The sequence below is a fragment of the Jatropha curcas genome, chromosome 2, assembly GCF_041381405.1.
Source record: "Jatropha curcas cultivar XTBG-Jc1 chromosome 2, XTBG_Jcur_1.0, whole genome shotgun sequence".
NCBI classification, from domain to species: Eukaryota; Viridiplantae; Streptophyta; class Magnoliopsida; order Malpighiales; family Euphorbiaceae; genus Jatropha; species Jatropha curcas.
Window position 1 is genome coordinate 20288398 of NC_143152.1, and position 21857 is coordinate 20310254.

The 21857-nt window shown below is 35.1% G+C and overlaps 1 long non-coding RNA gene across 1 annotated transcript; it reads left to right on the plus strand.

Annotated features, from left to right (window-relative positions):
- Positions 1-13766: 13766 nt before the first annotated feature.
- On the plus strand, positions 13767-15632 carry LOC149498366 (uncharacterized). Its single transcript, XR_016319782.1, has 2 exons — positions 13767-14033; positions 15443-15632. It is a non-coding gene; the product is annotated as an uncharacterized LOC149498366 (long non-coding RNA).
- The last annotated feature ends 6225 nt before the right edge of the window (positions 15633-21857 follow it).

Consider the following 21857-nt stretch of genomic DNA (forward strand, 5'->3'; position numbering starts at 1 on the left):
TCATCTTCCTCCTCCTCGCTATGAGGATACAATTGATTAACCTAACTTTAGTCTCCCTCTGGGTTCCAAGATCTTAGCTCGATCAGAATGTTAGCCCTAAGGCTAATTATGCTTTGGCTAATTTCCTCCATTTAGCTGTAGCATCCCTTCCCGGTCCACCCGTAAACCTGAATGAACCGAGTCGAGACGCTACAATCTGGTTGACTCTATGTCCTGTCATGCTGATATCATAATGTATGCTGAATAGTATATCATGCTGATGTTGTTTATATTAATACTGTGCTTAAGATTTACAAGGCATGATACTAGTGTCCAAATTGAAATGGGCCCAATTGTGTGCCCTGTACATGCCATGATAAGGATAAACAAAACCAAAATATCAAAATGAGTAACTACCCTGAAGACCGAGTCTTCCAAAGATGAACTGCAGCAGTTGTAAGCTGACTCTCTACGGTCCAGTCCCGAAACCTACGAGTTAAACAAGTAACTCGCTGAGCAAATAAAGCTTAGTGGATATCTCAACATATAAAGAAACAAGTAAGCACATACATATGTAGAAATAACCATGTAAACACATATGAATAACTAAACATGAAGCACACATATCATGATCCTTTCATTATACTTTGATTTTCGTTCTTGCTATTTATTATGCTGTATGACTCATGCAATGTTTAGTCAAGATATCTGTATGGCTCCATAAGGTTATAGTGAAACCAAAGTGATAAGAAGAACTGTATGAAACTGGATGAATACTGTATCACTTGGCTGCTATGGCCCATATATAATCATATCCTATGTCGTGCATAGCCTTATCTACGTGGTTTCTACCTAACCTCAATGGAGCATAATAGAGGTATGTCAATAGTATAAAACAAAAGCATATTAACATCTTCATAACTTCATAAACCATATTATTTACTTGGTTTCACATCATTTGCATGCTTGCATGTTGTTTTGATACATGTTCTCATGTTGTCTTTTTGTTTTAAAATGATTAGAGGCATACAAGTCGAGCAAAGGAATACAATTGCATAGAAAATGAGGTCCAAAACAGCATCAGAACACAATTCGCGAGCGCGCCATGCAAAGTCGCGAGCGTGTGAAGCACACAAGAGGGTCAGAGAGTTTACAGGCCAAATTCGCGAGCGCGCCATGAAATTCGCGAGCATGAGAAGCACAAAATGAGATTCAGAGAGTTTATAGGCACAATTCGTGAGCTCGACATGAAATTCGCGAGCGCGCGTTGTGTTTTCTAGCCTGCGTAGTCTGTACTATTTCGGTCATATCTCTCAATCTATAACTCCGATTTGGGTGATTCAAAAACCCATGGAAAGCTAACACATAGAGGAACAAATAATTCTTCTATACCACTTCATAATTCCATCGTTAAATAGGGTCAAAATCAAGGTGAAGTTACTGGTACATTTTCCAGCAAAACCTATTTCAGTATAAACTCAATATTTACTTCATTTATTCATTTCATCCCATGCTTTCTCACCATTTCCAGTCCTCTCACTCAACATTAAATAACATATTGTCTCATGATCAACACACCACATAAGTTCTCATGCAAAGAAAGTGGTAAATGACAAGAGATATCAAACCTTCTCTCCAAAAAGCTTGAGCTCTTCTTAGCCTCCTTTTTCTGCTACCTTTGAGCTCACTTCTCCTATACATAAGAATTCTTATGAATTATCTACAATATAACTAAATTAGAGGTTGAATAACATAGAGCTTCAAGAAATTCTACTTACTTGGATAAAATAGAGGTTGACTTGAATGCTTAACTACCCTTAAAATTGATGGAGAAAGGAAGGTGGAAGAGGAAAGTAGATGAAGGAGATGAAGATAAGGATGAAGAAAGGAAAATGAAATGGAACTCACGGGTAGGCTCTAGAATATCAATGATTTTGTGTGTAAAATTACCAAATGGTACCTCAATTGTCAAAAGGTTATAACTTAATACCCAAGCTTTATATTTGAATGCAAGCAAGTCCTAATCCTTATACTTTGATCTTTTGTTTTATGCAAATAAATCCACTTATAATCCCATTCTACCCCAACCGAGTTTGGTTCAGCCCGACTCAACTCGACTCTATGCAATGACTCGACTCAGTAGGATGTCACATTAGCCCTCTTACTCTCAAACCCTTTTAGCTCATCTTCCAGCTCTTGGTTCTTTACCTCCAAGACCTTAATCTTTTTAGCTTGACCTTCATTCTCCTCTCGCAGCTTCACCTCTTGACATTCAAAGCTTTAATCTCCACTTTGTACTTAGTCTCTTGCTCTCTTATGGCAGAATCCAAGCTCTTCAAAGCTTCCTCTAACTCCATCTTCTTCACCTCCAGTTTGGTATACCCACCCTTTAGTTTCTTTATCCGAGCTTAGTTGATATTATTAGTGTTTATGGCTTGAAAAGAAAAGCCATAACATGTCAGTTCATAAAGAAAATAGAAGCAAAAGGGCCAAGCGATAAGTATACTTAGAAGAGACATTGGTTGGTGAGATCCCTCGCTCCCAAGTCATCCAAACATTCGTATTGGTTCTAGTCCGTAGCACAGATGCAACACCTAAACATTTCGCAACTAGCAAAATCATGTTGAAGACTGCAACTCAGTCCATATTTCCTCAAGAAGTAGGATTGGACGTCTGGATTCTCGCCAACACTAAGGGGGGGAGGAGGGGAAAATAGAATAGTCACCTCTCGTGGCCTTTCTCTGGAAGGTTCGGTAGATGGGCTTAAAGGAGCATGTTTGGCACGAATAGACTCCAAAGTGATACCAGTATCGGCCGCCGGAGGATCAAGAACTACTAGGGGCGCCCCTTTATCCGAGCCCTCCCCTTCAGCTTGCTTCCTCATGGCTTCGACTATCTTCGACATTTTAGAGGATCACACCTTTTTTGGAGCCATGCCTAAAAGAAAAAAAAATTAAAGAGTGTCAGTATAATTGTACAACAATGACATAGTTCCCACAAGCATACCAGAAAAAGGGAGGGGTTCGGTCTCATGGATCTGCTAGGAGAATACACTGGATAACCCTCAACTATCACTTGCCTATGATCCATCGATCTCAGTCCCTTAGCCTTGATAAGATCCATACATCACTTATCTTCAGGTGTTGGTGCAATAGGGAAGTGACACGTGGGTCGTTTGACCATTGGTTCGATACTTCGAACCCACTAGGGTGCTTTACAATAAAGTACTTCTGCTTCCAATTCCTCAGAGAAGAAATCTTGATTTGTTTGCTAGACACATTGCAGTTAGTGTAATATCCCTTCCCGGTCCACCCGTGAACCCGAATGAATCGAGCCGAGACGCTACAATCTGGTTGAACCTATGTCCTGTCATGCTGATATCATCCTGTATGCTAAAAATTATGTCATGCTGTTGCTTTATACATCATTTTTATACAGATATTTACTTAATAGTTATAAGACATTACACTATTGTCCAAAATGAAATGGGCCCAACTATGTGCCCTGTACATGCCACAGAACCAAAATATCAAAATGAATAGTTACCCTGAAGACTGGGTCTTCAAAAGATGAACTGCAGCAGTTGGAAAGATGACTCTCTACTGTCCAGACCCAAAACCTGCGAGTTAAAACAGGTAACTCGCTGAGTAAATAAAGCTCAGTGGATATCTCAACTTAATAAGAATTAAATAAATAAGCATGTACGCACACATATCATTATACTTTCGTGGTCTTACTTGCTGTTTATTATGCTGTATGAATTAAGCAATTTTTATTAACATCGTATAATTTATAAATAACACAATCTCATAACTGTATGGCTCCATAAGGGTACAGTGAAATCGAAGTGATAAGAAGGACTGTATGAAACTTTATGAATACTGTATGGCTGGGCTGCTATGACCCGTATATAAATCATATCCACTCAACGGCCTGTAGCCGGAGTACCAAACTGTATGGGACGCAGATATGCTATCCTATGTCGTGAATAGCCTTATCTACGTGGTTTCTACCTAACCGCAGTGGAGCATATTATCGGAAATATTCATAAAATGCATAAACCACACTGTTTACCTATATGTTGTCTCATTCTATACGTCGCTAACCTGTTTCATGCTTTAAAAGGATTACATAGACAACTATAAGTAATATCGAATGAGTAATAATGCAAACAATTGATAACTTGTAAAGGAACTTGCATGAAATTAATCTAACTGTTGCACCCGCGACGCAACTCTTACTACTCTTTATGTAACTTAATTTAGACCATTCAGATTAAGGAAATTTTTGATTTTAATTTAAGTACTAATCTTAGGCTGAATGAATCTACATATGCATTCCAACATCATTTCTAATGTAGCCTTAAAATCTGCCGGGGCAACCTGTACATGTTTCACAAATTCTAGCATAACTCTGTCTTCTTAAGTCCAATTTAGGTCATTCTAAATTCTATTGTTAGCTAGCACATTAGGGTACAAATATGTCTTCTATCACCTCTCTGAAATATGTTGGTAAAGTAGTCAAATATCGAATCAAAGTAGCAACTTCTAGTCTGCCCAGCTGTTGGTTTTCAGCCTGCACAGTTTGTACCATTTTGGTCAAAACTCTCAATTTATAAGGCTAATTTAGGTGATTCTAAATTCTATGGTTAGATAACACATTAGGGTACAAATAATGTCTTGTATCACCTCTTTGAAATATGTTGGTAAAGTAGTCAAATATTGAATTAAAGTAGCAACTTCCAGTCTGCCCAGCTGTTGGTTTCCAGCCTGCACAGTTTGTACCATTTTGGTCATATCTCTCAATTTATAAGGCCAATTTAGGTGATTCTAAATCCCATGGTTAGCTAACACATTAGGGTACAAATATTGATCCTATGACCTCTCTGAAATATGTTGGTAAAGTAGTCAAATATTTAGCTAAATTAGCACCTTCTAGTCTGCCCAGATTTTGAGTTCTAGCCTGCACAGTTTGTACTATTTTGGGCATATCTTTCAATTTATAAGTCCAATCTAGGTGATTCCAAAGCTCATAGATAGATAAAACATAAAGGAACAAATAACGCTTCTATACCACTTCCTAATTCCATCGGTAAATAGGTTCAAATTCAGATTGAAGTTACTGGTCAGTTTTTCAACAAACCTGTTTCAGCATGAAATCAATATCCAATTCATTTATTCAATGCATCCCAAGCTTAATCAACATTCTCAGACCTATTACTCAACATTCAGCAACATATCTTATCACTATCATCACACTACACATATTCTCATGCAAGAAAATTTGTTAAACTAAAAGAGATATCAAACGTTCAACCAAAAGCTTTAAATCTTCTTCTTAGCTTCCTTTTTCTTCTCACTTTGAGCTCACCTCTCTTGGATAGAGTTATAGGTTGAATTTAATGCTTGAAAGGTTGAATATTAAGGTAGAAAATGGAGGAAGATTTAGGAGAAGATGGTGAAGGTAAAGTGAATGGAATTTTCGGGTAACCTCTAAATATATCTTCTAGTATGTTAAAAAATTACCAAATAGTACCTAGATTTTCAATCTTTTACCATCTAATACCTAAACTTTATACTTTATTTCAATTAGGTCCTAATCCTTATACTTTTATTTCAATTGAGTCTAAATCTTTATATTCTTTTAATGATTTAATTTAAATCCCATTTTACTCCACTCTGGACTCTAATGGCTCGAACTCGGTTCTGGTTCGTTCCGACTTGACTCGACTCGCTAAATGCAACGACTCGATTCAGTAGGATGTCACAGTTACTCTTCACCTGAAGAAAGCAGTGATTGTCATTAACTCGATCGTACAAGTGGTAAAGTTCTTGTACCCCCGAGCAGTAAGGGTATTCGCATCACGGCCAGACAGTTCTATTATCCCATACAAAAATCTCAATCCATTAGTATGGAGTTCACTGATGGTGATCTCATAGTCATTAAAGAAAGATTTCAAAGGTTCGGATAGAGGCAGCCGAATCCCAGATCGAAAAGACTCCTCGTATAGCATCATAGAGTCGTTATCCAAAGGCTCGTTTACTCTCATGTACTCAGAGGGTGAACCAATTTATACTCTAAAGTAACATTGTACATGGAACATATGTCCAAGAGCTCACCCTCATCAATGTCCGAAGGAACGTCGGCGATCATAATGTTCTTGTAATACCCTCAATTTGATAGTTCTAGGAATTCTAGTTATCTTGCTAATTAGCATTACCTGAATAGCGAGAATAATTGAGATTATCTTAATTTTAATATTTAAAACTATTAATTGGAAGTTATAATGCAAATTAAAGTTAAGTTATGACATGAGAATCAAATTGGAAGAAGGTTAAATGAGCTTAGGCTTTGACGATAAGAAGCTAGCACGTGAAGCTCCTTAAGCTAGCACCTTGATTTATCAATTAATGGATTGATGACTAAAAACCTAAGACATATGATTAAGGTTTAATTGGGAATAAACTAAAGTAATAAAAAATATTTAGGTACAATTGTATGAAAAGAGAAACAAAGGAAGGGTTAAGGTGTTAAAAGGCAACTAAAGGATATGGAAGGAATTACCGTGAAAGTCTTTGATTGCCACCTATTTATGATCAGTCATAAGACACCTCTTGCTCATATTTGGTCATCCATGGTCGAAGCACCATGAAAAGAGAGAGAGAAAACTCTTAAGGAGAAGCTAAAGGTGCATGAAAACTTAGGAATTTTCAAGTGATTCTTAAGGAAAGGTTGGTTATCTTCTCTTCCTCTTTCTTTTCCATGGTTTTATATTTGATTTCTATGAATTATGATATGAGGTGCTTGCTTATTTTTGCTGACTTGGTGGAGATGATGTGATTATAAGTGCTTTAAGGTGATTTAAGGTGATTAAGGCTGGTTAAGCACGAGTTTGGTGTCATGATTGCATAATTGACCAAATTGGGTAATTTTGAACCATTTGATTGATATTCTATGGATTAGGCATTCTAGTATAATAAATTTAATTATATTATTAAGTTTTAGAAGAGTTTTTATGTATAAATTAGTGGTTGAGGTAATTTAACAATGCTTAAGGTGCTAAAGTATTACTTAAGTCTATTACAATTGAGCATCCTAAAATTTAGTCAATAAGATTGACTTAGTAAATAGGTAAATGAGCTCTAAAAAATTATGAAATTTTATAGATGATTAATTTAGGATGTTGGGAAGGATGTGGTAAAAGGGCTAGTGCAATGGGCAAAGATAAGGTACTATGTTTAGGTTATTTAACTATGAAAATGAGCTCTAAAATTCATGAAATTTTATATGGGAGTAGCCTGAGATGTGAGGAAGAAGCTGTAAAAATTTCAAGACAAATGGATTTAAGGAACTAAAGTTATAGCTAAAGAAAAGCAGGCTGCTCATGTGATTGAAATGTTGTATTCTATTCATTAGTAATGAATTGAGCATACTTTTGATATGTTACTAAGTCTCATTATTTTAGTTGTTATTTTTATGATTCTAGGATGAGATTAAGTATTAGAAATGATGTAGTTCATGCCTAAATTAAGGACAGATGGTACTTGGTGATTCATAGCAAAATTAAAGGAAACACATGAATATTACATTCTAATACTTAAATTTGCATTCCTATGAAAGTATGTGTATGTCTAATGTGTAGTATGAAGTTAATATGAATATTAATTTCATGCTATAGTTTTTAAGAGGAAACAATTGGAACATAAGCCAATAAGTAGAGGAGAAAGGCTAGGGAAGCCTTCCAATTCAAGTTACTGCAATACTGCTTTCTTACTTGTTTAAAGTTAAAATGTATTTAATTTCATATTCAATTTCATAAAGTGATTTATGATCAAAAGGGAAATATTGAAATAAAAGTTTTATGGATTCGAAAGGAAAGAAGCATGATTTGATACCTTATGATTTTTAATGATTTTTAAAAGTTAAATTGAAAGTTGTTTATATGAGAAAGGAGGATTTTGGCCAATTATTATCTGTAGTATGAGCGGCAGCCGTGAATAAATATTTTTAGTAGTGTTTTTGGAAATGGATTGTTGCCCAATGTGTTTTCAATTATGTTAAAATACAAAATGATTTATAGTCTCACAGCAGCTGATGGACATGGTTATTTACCTGCCGATATCACTTTATTTATTTAAGTTGATATTGTGATTGATATGGAAATGAATGATAAGCAAATCATATTGTTCCCTCTTAAATGAGGTTGAGATTATTCCTCCTCTGTTGAGATATAAATCACAGATTGAGATTGAGATAGTTTTGTCTTAATGAGCTCAAAGGACACTGATGGCCCTTCGAATTGATTCTATTTAAGTTGTTGAGATTAAATTGGATATTGTCAAGTTTTTTAAATTAATATTTTACTTACAATTGAATTAATGCTTTCCTTATGATTATAATGCTCCACAACCATTTCCATAAAAAGACAGTTATTGATTTTTGAGCAAAATTTTTTTATTATTATTGTTGATATACTTTCTCACTAAACTCTTTACCAAATTGAGAGAAAGATTAATTTTCAAAAAAGATTAAATGAAAAAGATTTCCATATGAAGTTTTATTCATAGTTATGGTTAACATTGGAAAAATGTAAATTTACAATTAATTTTATATATATTCACTATTAAGCAATTTGCTTAGCGATAGTGTTTTCTATACTACCACATGGAAAGGAAAGGGGAAAGCGGGAGAGTAAGTCCTGCTAGTTGCGGGATTCATTTTTGTTTAATGTAGATAATGGAGCTACTGTTGTAGCTATCAAGTATATTGTTTCCTTTGAAAATTCTGTATGATTTATACAATATTACCAGAACAGTCATTTGTATATGAGTAGACATATGTAATTAAAGTTTATGTAAACTCTCAATGCTAGTATATAGTACAACCTATATATATGCATATGCTTTTATTATTACTTAAAATGACTTTCTCTTATTTTTTTTATATATATATATATATATATATATATATATGAAAGTGAGATCGATCCAGTATGTGACTGCATTTCAATTGGGCTTATGGGTTATGGAACCATTTGCAAGGAACGAACTTGCATAATTGTAAAACAAAAATTTTATGATATTATGAGTAAATTTCCCCTATATATATAAATATATTTTTTAAAAATGGAAAGAGTTTTTGATCCTACTTCTAAGTAATGTTCTTAAAATAAATTAGCCAATGAAGATGTGTTTTGAAATTATTTTATTTAAGTCCCTTATAGTATATTTATTGAGTTCTAATGCAAAGCAAGTGTTTAATAAGCATATTACAGATGACATGCCACGTTTTACTTTAGGATAAGGTGTGACAGTTCTCTTTTCAGCCTTTTGCCCCACTAGTTCCAAACTCAGCAACTTCAATGTCCTCATCCTCAGATTGATTAACTAAAACTCAAACATCCTCATCATTAGACGAATTTATGATTGCACCCAAAAACAAACAAGAAACAATGCAAATATTATAAAACTTACTAAAGCAAAGAAAATTAGAGAGAGAAAAGGCACTTCTAGGGAGAAGCTCTGGAGATCAGAAATGTAAGAGCAAGGGAAATGAGATAAAGAGATGGCTATATATAGAGAGGCGAGATACTGAAAGGTCACTTACATTTAATGAGTTGACTCTTGAAGCTCCTCTTGGATAAAGGAACCATCACCTCATTTCTCTAAATAAAGTCGTTTGAGCTGCATGTTGCAAATAGTAAGCTCTCTACCTAATAACATTTGCAATATTAATACAACATGTAAGAATAGTAAATAATAAATACATATATTCATCATATGACAATATTCTCTTTTGGACATAAAATGACCAAATAATTAAGGGACTACTGATAATACATATATATATAATGTATTTAAATATCAAGAAATATTAGATTCCTAAATAACCTCTAACTAATAGATGATGTATGATTCTCACTATTTTATCTGAGTACAATTATCCTTCTTCCCATATATATATTCCTAATTAATTCTAGCAAAGGAGTAATGAATGAGAACTAATCAAAAAATTCTGAGCAGTTAACAAATATATTAAAAATAAATTTTCAAATAGAATATGCATAGTTAAGTCTTTCAAAATTTTTAAATTTTTACTTTTTAAAATTTATTTTTAAATAAAATGAACATACGTGTATGTGGAATGACGAACAATTGAAAATTTTTATTTTAAAAATATATATACTATTTTATTGTCATATCTATGTATCTATATATATTGAAACGTATTTATTATGTGATATTATATAATTGTACATTTATAGTTATAATGAATTTAGATAAATGACAACATAAATCTATATCTATATCTATCCATAATCTATACTATATATAAATATGAGAATAGGGGGAGAGGGAATAATGATATTTTCGATATCGCCTTATTGAAATTTCGAATATCCTAAAATAACATTAGTCGTAGCCAATTTGAAAATTATATTTTATATCAACGAGTATATAGATGAGCGGTTCGAAACTCTTCTCTCTTAAGTGAGGTCCAGAATTCAATCCTCATTGATGAAGCAAATACTCATTGGGAGCACTTTATCCCTTCTTAGGCCGATCTGGTGCGAGCAGACATTAGTTTTAGCCTAGTGGGCTCGAGATACTTATGATTAGGGGAAAAAAAAAGAAAATTTATATTTATTATTTGATTAGATATAATTTCTAAAAATTATTTTTTAAATAAATAAATATAGACAATAAAAAAGAAAAAAGTATACTTTTCTTTTCTGTATGGTTTTAGGAAAAATTGAGAGTTCATTTGACCAGGATAGAACGTTTCTTTTATATAACTTATTTATTCATTTATTTTAAATTTGCAACTTAGAAAAATAGAGAAATAAAATTAGATCCTAGCATTATTTGCTTTGTAATTTTCATTTATTGACTCAACTATAATTTTTCTTTTGTTTGTCTATCAACATCAAATTTCATTAAGGTGCAACATTTTTCAGTTAAAGAAGAGGTTGATTTTTGAAATTCAAATTGGTAATTTTTTTAATATAATTTGTTCTTGTTATATGTTGAGTTCTATTCTTAATAACAATTTTTTATTTTTTATTTTCTTTTTCATTACTGAATTAATTTGCAACTATTATCACTTTAATTTGGTAAAAGATTTATATTTCTCTTGCAATAAATAGATGACCTCTTGATGATTAAAAATTTTTAATTTTCTTAATATTTTTTCTATTATATTCAAAATCTGTTTGACTCGAAAGAAAATAGTGTTTATAAAATTAGAAAAAAAACTAGAACTATATATATTTTTTTTTGTATCATATTTTGGAGTTTCAAGAATTTGTATATATGTGCATCTATTCCTTTCTCTAACATACTGGGTGAGTAATAATGTCACTATAGTCAAAGTAATTACCATTATCAATTTAGATCTTATGCTCATTTCTTTTCTTTATCCATCAGTAAAAAATAATTTATTATTATTTTTCGTTATATTTGTATATAGATATTGATTTGGGGTTGAGGGCAAGAGGTTAGAGATTAAGTCATGACTTGATTTTTTTTTTGGGCACTTATTAAGGTTTCAATAATCTGCATTTATAAATTAGGGACTGAAGACTTAAGTCTATTGATTGGGTCGAATTTTATTTTGAAACCACTTCATTATAAAAAAGAAAAGAATTAAGTACATAAGATGTAGCTTGTACGATAAAGTCCAATAGAAATTAAGAAATTGTATTTATTTTAATTTAAACAAAAATTTATGCTTTAATATTAATGAGCATGGTCAACATGTAAGGCACATCATAAAAAAAAATTAGAGACTGAAGGGGGAAATAATGAGATTGCCGATATTATCCTTGTGAAATTTAAGATATCTTAAAATAACTTTAGTGTTAGCTAATTGAAAAATTTTAACCCAAAAATATATGTAATGTTTGTATAATTTGATTAAATGTTTTTCTAAATTTTTTAATAAATAAATATATAAAGATAATTAAGCATTTCAAAATTTTAAATTTTTACTATTATTATCTTATTTTGTATAATTATATTTTTTATTATATTATTATTATTTATAATAATTTATTACTATTATAATTTATAATTTAGATTCAACATTATTATTTTTAATAATATATGTAAATATGAGGCATTTGAAAATTTTTATATTTTGTAAATTTATTTTAAATAAGTATATCTAGATGATTCAAATTTTGATTTAAAAAGGGTATGATCAAATTTCTTTAATTACAAATTGCACTTTAATTTGGTTGGCCAAAAATTAAGATAAAATTTTTTATTTTTAAACATCTTGAATTTTATTAGTTATATTGATATCTTATATAATGTTATTAATAATTTTTTAAATACTTTCATGATTTTAATTGGCTTAAAAAATAAAAATAAAAATAAAAATTTATTATTATTTATAGATATTTAATTTGATTTATTAGATTGGTTTCTTATTCTATTGTTAAAATATATTTATTTACTACAAGATATTATAGTGAAAATTATTAACAAAACATGTAAATTAGTTAAAAAAACTTATAATAGAAGCTATATGCTGATTTTTATAAATCAATTTGGTTTTTGTTTTTTAAAAGAAGATAAAAGCAATTAATGTGTAATAAAAATTGTATGAAACAGTACGTTAACATATAACAAAAATAAATTTTTTTTGTATGTATAAAGTATAATATATTTTAACGACTTAATTTAAATAAGATTTATACTTTAATATTATATAAATAAAAAATTAAACGAGTATAAAGAATGAGCTTATAACGAGTATAGTCAATATGCAACGTACGTCATAACAAGAACTAATATATAGAAAAGTACGAATAAGGAGGGGGAACATTGGGTTCCTAAAAGGCCCTGCAGACTTTTAATTTTATTGGTTGATTAAAGGATAATTTAGTCTTATTTATTATATTAATATTATAAATTTAATCCTATTCTAATTAGAAATTTGACTTTAATCCTATTCTAATATGATATCAATTTATCATTTTTATTATATTAATATTGTAAATGTAATCCCATTCTAATTAGAAATTTGTCCTATCATAATACTATATATATATTTGGTTTCAATTGCTTTTGAGCATCAAAAATTTGTTGCATTTGACTATTAAGAATTTTTACATTAAGCTTTTGCTAATTTGAAATTATTGAATTTGCAATCATATATCGTTCTTGCGATAAGTATAACCTTAACTTTCTCTGTTTACAAATTAATAGAATAATTTTTATTATTTATATTTATAAATATATATATATATATATATATATATATATATATATATATATATATATATATATATATATATATATATATATATATATAATTATAAATTTCAATTGTATATATAATCATGTGAGTATAAATATATGTAGGAAAATTTTTTTCAATCATGTACCGGTGTTATTATATCCCTAGATTTTCATTAATATAAAAAATTAATATAAAATTACATTATATAAAAACTAATAGGAATATATATATATATATATATATATATATATATATATATATATATATATATATATATATATATATCTTCAAATTGTTCAATTTTTTGCAAATTGACATTTGGTTTTACTTTTTCTTGTTCTGGATGTAACATCCTCTTGAGTTGAGTCGGGTTGAACCAAACCCGGTTGGGGTAGCATGAGATGATAAGTGGACTTATTTGCATGGAAAGTTTAGGACTTGTTTGCCTCCAAACATATAGCTTGGGTAGTAAGTTGTAGCTTTTGTATACTTGAGGTACCAATTAGAGAGTTTACACAGCCAAATCACTTCTTCTAGAGTCTACCCGTTCCTATCATTTTCACTTTCCTATTTTCACGTTTTTCATTTTCTTCTTAAGTTTCCCTTCCATTTCCTTGCACTTTTCATGCAAGTTACGCAGTAAGTCCACTCCAAGTAAGTAGAATTCCTTGAAGTTATATGTTATTCACTCTTTAATTGAGTTATATTGGAGATGAGTTATGAGAATTCTTGTGTATAGGAGAAGAAAGTTCCAAAGTTGCAGAAAAGAGAAGTTAAAACAGAGCCCCAGCTTTGTGGCAAGACAGGTTTGATATCTCTTGTTATTTCCCATGTTCTTTGCATGAAAAATTGTGTGGAGTGTTGCTCATGAGATGATATGTTGCTTGTTGTTGGGTGGAAGTACTGGAAATGATGTGAAAACAGGGGATGAATATATGAAGCGGAAACAGAGTTTGCTGGAAATGTTACCAGCAACTTCATCTTGATTTTGAACCCATATAATGATGGAATTAGGAATTGTCACAGAAGAGTTATTTGTTCCTTTCTGTGTTAGCTTTACATGGGCTTTTGAATCATTCAATTTGAAGTTGTATATTGAGAGTTATGGCCAAACGAACACAGACTGCACAATCTGGAAACACGTCGCGCGCCCGCGCGGTCTGGAAAGCAAGTCGCGCTCGCGACTTTCACATGCGCGGTCGCGACTTTGGCCAAAAACTCTCTGACTCTCAAATGGCACATCTCGCGCTCGCGACTTTCACATGCGCGGTTGCGACTTGGGCCAAAAACTCTCTGACTCTCAGTTTGCGCATTTCGCGCTCGCGAATCACACAAGCGCTCTCGCGACTTCATCTCGCGCTCGCGACTTGTGCTGCGCGGTCGCGACTTGAGCCAGAAACCTCTCTGACTCTCGATTGCACTTCTCGCGCTCGCGAGGTTTGAAGACGCGCTCGCGACTTCTCCCTGGGAAGCATCTCACGCTCGCGACTTTTCCCTGCGCGCTCGCGACTTGTGTTTTCATGCATTTTGGACTTCTTTTTCTATACAATTACATTCCTTTGCTCAACATGCATGCATCCAATCATTGTAAAACAAAAATATCATATAAGAACATGGATTAAAACAACATACAAGCATTCATATGGTGTGAAATCAAATCAATATGATGAACGATGACGTTGTGAAACCATTTATGTGCTATTGTGTTACATTGTTGACATGCTAATCTTAAGCTCCATTGAGGTTAGGTAGAAACCATGTAGATAAGGCTATGTCGTGACATAGAATAGCAGATCTGCTCCCCATACAGTTTGGAACTCCGGCTACAGGCCGTTGAGTGGATATGATTAAACCGTGCGGTGCGAATCCGGTTAGGGGCACCAAAACGGACAATATTGGCATAGGCGAATCCAGTTCGGGGCCTATAGCATACAGTTTCACCCAGTTTCATACAGTCTATCTTATCACTTCGGTTTCACTATAACCTTATGGAGCCATTCAGATATCTTGACATAACATTTCATGAATTATACAGGATTATAAACAGTACAAAAGATAATCAAGATATCATGAAAGTATCATAATGTGTGAGCTTATATGTGCCATATATGTTTCCATGGTTCCTTCTATATATGTATGCGTTTAATTGTTTCTTTATTTGTTGAGATATCCACTGAGCATTATTTGCTCAGCGAGTTACCTGTTTAATTCGCAGGTTTTGAGACTGGTCCATAGAGAGTCCGCGTACAACTGCTGCAGTTCATCTGTAGAAGACTCGGTCTTCAGGGTAGAAACTCATTTTGTTTTTCTTTTTATGGCATGTACAGGGCACACAGTTGGGCCCATTTCATTTTGTAAACTTGTATCATGTTTTGTAAATATAAATTACATTATTTTTGGAAACAGTACCAGCATGTTATTATATTCAATATACAGTATGTTTTCAGCATGTCAGACCATACAGTCAACCAGTTTGTAGCATCTCGACTCGGTTCATTCGGGTTTATGGGTGGACCGGGAAGGGGTGTTACAAATTTTGGTATCAGAGCCCTCGGTTTAAATTTCCCCGGGCTTGAATGCATAAGTCAGTATATGTACATGCCATGACTACCCTGATGAACTAAGCAGTTGTTATTATTTTAGGAGGATGTCTCAGGAAGGTGAAAGTGAGTCACACGCCTCCAGAGCAGTGGAGGGTGCGGCTCCAAGCGCACCAGGTCAAGAGGTGTTGTTAAAGCAACTTGCAGACACTTTTCAACAGATTGCAGGAGTGATGCCTCAAGCACCCGTAATAGTAGAAAGAGAGAGAAAGCCCCCACTGGAGAAGCTTAGAAAATATGGTGCAAAGGAATTTAAAGCTAGTAAAGATGATAGCCCAGAGCTTGCTGAGTATTGGTTAGATGGGACATCGAGAGTCCTAGAACAATTGCAGTGTACAACAGAAGACAAGTTGGTTTGTGCCACTTCATTGCTGATAGAGGAGGCATATACATGGTGGACCACTGTCCAACAGAGAGTGACAGCAGATCAGCGTACTTGGCAATTCTTCTTGGATGAATTTAAAAAGAAATTTATTACAGAGGCTTACCTAGATGCGAGAAGAAAGGAATTCTTATACCTGCGACAGAACAAAATGTCTGTAGCTGAATACGAAAGAGAATTTACTAGACTCAGCAGGTATGGTAAGCAGATAGTGGCTACAGAAGCCGAAAGGTGTAAGAAGTTTCAAGAAGGCTTGAATGATGAGATTCAGATGGGAGTGGTAGCTTCCAGATTCAGAGAGTTCTCAGCCTTGGTAGAGGCAGCTTAAGAGATAGAGCGAATACAGGTCAATCAGCGTTCTAGACGCCAGCGATCTCAGCAGAGAAGAGACCAGACTCAGAGTGCACCCAATATATCCCAGTCAGAAAGCAAGAGATTCAGAAGTGCAAGTAGTTCATCTGGTTCTAGGCCTCCTTTTAGTCAAGGCTTAGTCAGGGGCACTAATATGCCAGCAGCATCAGTGGTGGCTAGTTCTACCAGTGGGAGTCGAGGTTCAGGCAGAGGTTCTGGTAGAGGCACTGGTAGAGGTGCAGAGTTAGCCGGTTATACTTCGTCACCTTGTGAGCACTGTGGCAGACGACATGGTGGAGATTGTTGGTTGGTGACTGGTAAATGTTGGATATGCGGAGCCTCAGACCATCAGAAGAAGGATTGTCCTAAAAGGGCAAGAGTTCCTACACCGTTCATAGCAGGCCGAGGTCGAGGCGAGACCTCCGGAGTGCAGAGACAGCAGTCAGAGACTGTGGACAGGCCTGAGACCAGGGGTCCAGCCAGGGTTTATGCCATGCGAACCAGAGAAGATGAGGAAGCTCCAGATGTCATAGTTGGTGAGTTTTCTTTATATGATCATGGAGTTTATGCTTTAATTGATCCTGGCTCATCTCATTCATACATTAGTGTGCCTACACCCTGGGTTAAAGGGTTAGCGGTTGCACATGTGGGTCAGGGTATGTTGGTTACCAATCCATTAGGAGATGTAGTAACAACTCATACAATGATCAAAGACTGTCCAATTGTTATTCATGGAAAGGAATTTCCAGGAGATCTTATGGAGTTGCCATTTAGAGAATTTGATGTTATTTTGGGTATGGATTGGCTATCTAGACATAATGCTCTAGTTGATTGTGCAAAAAAAAGGGTGACATTATATACACCAGCAGGGGAAGAGATTACAGTAGTTGGGAAGCGGCGAGATTTATTGAGTAATGTGATATCAGCCATAACAGCAAAAAGATTAATTCAGAAGGGTTGTGAAGCATACTTGGTATGTGCATTACACGCAGAGAAAGAAAAGTCGAAAGTGGAAGACATACCAACAGTGTGTGATTATCCAGATATATTTCCAGATGAGTTACCAGGGTTACCACCAAGGAGGGAAGTGGAGTTTACCATAGATGTCTATCCTGGAGCAGCACCAGTATCTATTGCACCTTACAGAATGGCACCAGTAGAGTTAAAAGAGTTAAAGATTCAGCTGCAGGAGTTATTGGATAAAGGCTTTATCAGACCCAGTGTATCACCTTGGGGAGCACCGGTATTATTTGTTAAGAAGAAAGATGGATCATTCAGACTGTGCATTGATTACAGACAGCTGAATAAACTGACAATTAAGAATAAGTATCCATTGCCTCGAATCGATGATTTGTTTGATCAGTTAAAAGGTGCAGGTATATTTTCTAAAATTGACCTCAGATCAGGATACCACCAGTTGCGGATAAAAGAAGAAGATATCTCCAAGACTGCATTCAGGACCCGATATGGTCACTTTGAATTTTTAGTAATGCCATTCGGTCTCACAAATGCACCGGCGGTTTTCATGGATCTCATGAACCGCATATTTCATTCATACCTGGATCAGTTTGTGGTGGTGTTTATAGATGACATTTTGGTCTACTCCAGAGACAGGGCAGAACATGATAAGCAATTGCGGCTTGTACTTCAGACATTGAGAGATAAACAGCTATATGCTAAGCTTAGTAAATGTGAGTTTTGGCTAGAAGAAGTTTCTTTTTTAGGACATGTGGTGTCATCGGAGGGTATCAGAGTGGATCCTAAGAAGATTGAAGCTATCGTTGATTGGAGACCACCCAGAAATGTCACAGAAGTTCGAAGTTTTCTGGGTTTAGCCGGTTATTACAGAAGGTTTGTAAAAGGATTCTCCATCATTGCATCACCTTTAACAAGATTATTGAAGAAAGAGGTTGTATTCCATTGGGATAATAGATGTCAGCAGAGTTTTGACACTTTGAAGAGAACGTTGACTGAAGCACCAGTGTTAACTCAGCCAGTGTCAGGTAAAGACTTTGAGATTTACAGTGATGCCTCTCATACTGGGTTAGGATGTGTACTCATGCAAGATAAGAAAGTGGTTGCCTATGTCTCCAGACAATTGAAACCACATGAGTTGAATTATCCAACCCATGATTTAGAACTAGCAGCCATTGTTCTAGCATTCAAAGTATGGCGGCATTATCTGTATGGTGAAAAGTGTTACATTTATACAGATCATCAGAGTTTAAAGTACTTACCAACACAGAAGGACTTGAATTCAAGACAACGGAAGTGGATGCAGATTCTGGCTAATTATGATTATGTCATTAATTATCATCCGGGCAAGGCTAATGTGGTAGCGGATGCCCTTAGCCGGAAATCCTTGTATGCTTTGAGCTTAATGAGAATCAGCATGGAGTTGCAACAGCAGGGAGTTATTCTAGCACAGATGCAAGTCCAGCCATCTTGGATTCAGGAAGTTGCAGAAGCACAGAAGAAAGATGCACAAATAGCCCTATGGGTTAAACAAGTCCAGGCAGATCATGGTGGGAAATTTAGATTGGATAGCAATGGAGTTTTGTTTTATGCAGATAGAATTGTTGTACCACAGACAGGGGAGGTCAGACAAAAGATTCTGCATGAAGCTCATAACAGTCCATATACAATGCATCCAGGTAGCACCAAGATGTATCAAGATTTGAAGAAAGGCTACTGGTGGCCAGGCATGAAGAGAGACATCGGAGATGTTGTAACAAGATGTTTAACATGTCAACAAGTAAAAGCAGAACATCAACTGCCATCCGGGTTACTTCATCCCATAATAGTGCCAACATGGAAATGGGATCAGATCACGATGGACTTTGTTACTGGCTTACCTCAGACACAGCGGAAGCATGATGCAGTATGGGTAATTGTGGACAGATTAACCAAGTCAGCTCATTTCCTACCAGTTAAGACGGACTATTCTCTGGACAAGTTAGCAGAAATTTATGTTAGTGAGATAGTTCGACTACATGGAGTTCCATCATCCATTATCTCTGATCGTGATCCAAGGTTTACATCGAAGTTCTGGGGTAAACTTCAAGAGGCATTAGGAACGAAACTGCATTTCAGCACTGCATTTCATCCGCAGACAGATGGGCAATCAGAGAGAGTGATTCAAATCCTGGAAGACATGTTGAGATCATGTGTTATTGAATTTGAAGGCAGTTGGGACAAATATGTATCTCTCATGGAGTTTGCCTACAACAACAGCTATCAAGCGAGCATCAAGATGGCACCCTATGAAGCATTGTATGGTAGAAGATGCAGAACACCTGTATGTTGGACAGAACTTAGTGAGAAGAAGATTTTGGGTCCAGATTTGGTGAGAGACACAGAAGAGAAAGTAGAAATCATCAGAAGACGGCTGAAGGAAGCAAGTGATCGACAGAAATCCTATGCGGATTTAAAGAGAAAAGACATTGAGTATTCGGTTGGGGACAAAGTATTTTTGAAGGTTTCACCATGGGAGAAGATCTTAAGGTTTGGACAAAAGGGTAAGCTAAGTCCTAGGTTCATTGGTCCATACGAGATTGTTGAACGCGTAGGACCATTAGCCTATCGCCTAGCATTACCTCCAACCTTAGATCGAATCCATAATGTATTTCATGTATCCATGTTGAGAAGATACAGATCAGATCCCTCACATGTATTATCAGCGGAAGATATTGATATTCAGCCGGATCTCACTTATGAAGAAGAACCAGTTCAGATCCTAGCCAGAGAAACTAAAGAATTGCGGAACAAGAAAATAGCATTGGTGAAAGTTCTTTGGAGGAATCATAAGACAGAAGAAGCAACTTGGGAATCAGAAGAAACCATGCGACAACAATATCCGCATTTGTTTACAACAGGTAAACTTCGGGATGAAGTTTTTATTTAGAAGGGGAGAACTGTAACATCCTCTTGAGTTGAGTCGGGTTGAACCAAACCCGGTTGGGGTAGCATGAGATGATAAGTGGACTTATTTGCATGGAAAGTTTAGGACTTGTTTGCCTCCAAACATATAGCTTGGGTAGTAAGTTGTAGCTTTTGTATACTTGAGGTACCAATTAGAGAGTTTACACAGCCAAATCACTTCTTCTAGAGTCTACCCGTTCCTATCATTTTCACTTTCCTATTTTCACGTTTTTCATTTTCTTCTTAAGTTTCCCTTCCATTTCCTTGCACTTTTCATGCAAGTTACGCAGTAAGTCCACTCCAAGTAAGTAGAATTCCTTGAAGTTATATGTTATTCACTCTTTAATTGAGTTATATTGGAGATGAGTTATGAGAATTCTTGTGTATAGGAGAAGAAAGTTCCAAAGTTGCAGAAAAGAGAAGTTAAAACAGAGCCCCAGCTTTGTGGCAAGACAGGTTTGATATCTCTTGTTATTTCCCATGTTCTTTGCATGAAAAATTGTGTGGAGTGTTGCTCATGAGATGATATGTTGCTTGTTGTTGGGTGGAAGTACTGGAAATGATGTGAAAACAGGGGATGAATATATGAAGCGAAAACAGAGTTTGCTGGAAATGTTACCAGCAACTTCATCTTGATTTTGAACCCATATAATGATGGAATTAGGAATTGTCACAGAAGAGTTATTTGTTCCTTTCTGTGTTAGCTTTACATGGGCTTTTGAATCATTCAATTTGAAGTTGTATATTGAGAGTTATGGCCAAAAGAACACAGACTGCACAATCTGGAAACACGTCGCGCGCCCGCGCGGTCTGGAAAGCAAGTCGCGCTCGCGACTTTCACATGCGCGGTCGCGACTTTGGCCAAAAACTCTCTGACTCTCAAATGGCACATCTCACGCTCGCGACTTTCACATGCGCGGTCGCGACTTGGGCCAAAAACTCTCTGACTCTCAGTTTGCGCATTTCGCGCTCGCGAATCACACAAGCGCGCTCGCGACTTCATCTCGCGCTCGCGACTTGTGCTGCGCGGTCGCGACTTGAGCCAGAAACCTCTCTGACTCTCAATTGCACTTCTCGCGCTCGCGAGGTTTGAAGACGCGCTCGCGACTTCTCCCTGGGAAGCATCTCGCGCTCGCGACTTTTCCCTGCGCGCTCGCGACTTGTGTTTTCATGCATTTTGGACTTCTTTTTCTATACAATTACATTCCTTTGCTCAACATGCATGCATCCAATCATTGTAAAACAAAAATATCATATAAGAACATGGATTAAAACAACATACAAGCATTCATATGGTGTGAAATCAAATCAATATGATGAACGATGACGTTGTGAAACCATTTATGTGCTATTGTGTTACATTGTTGACATGCTAA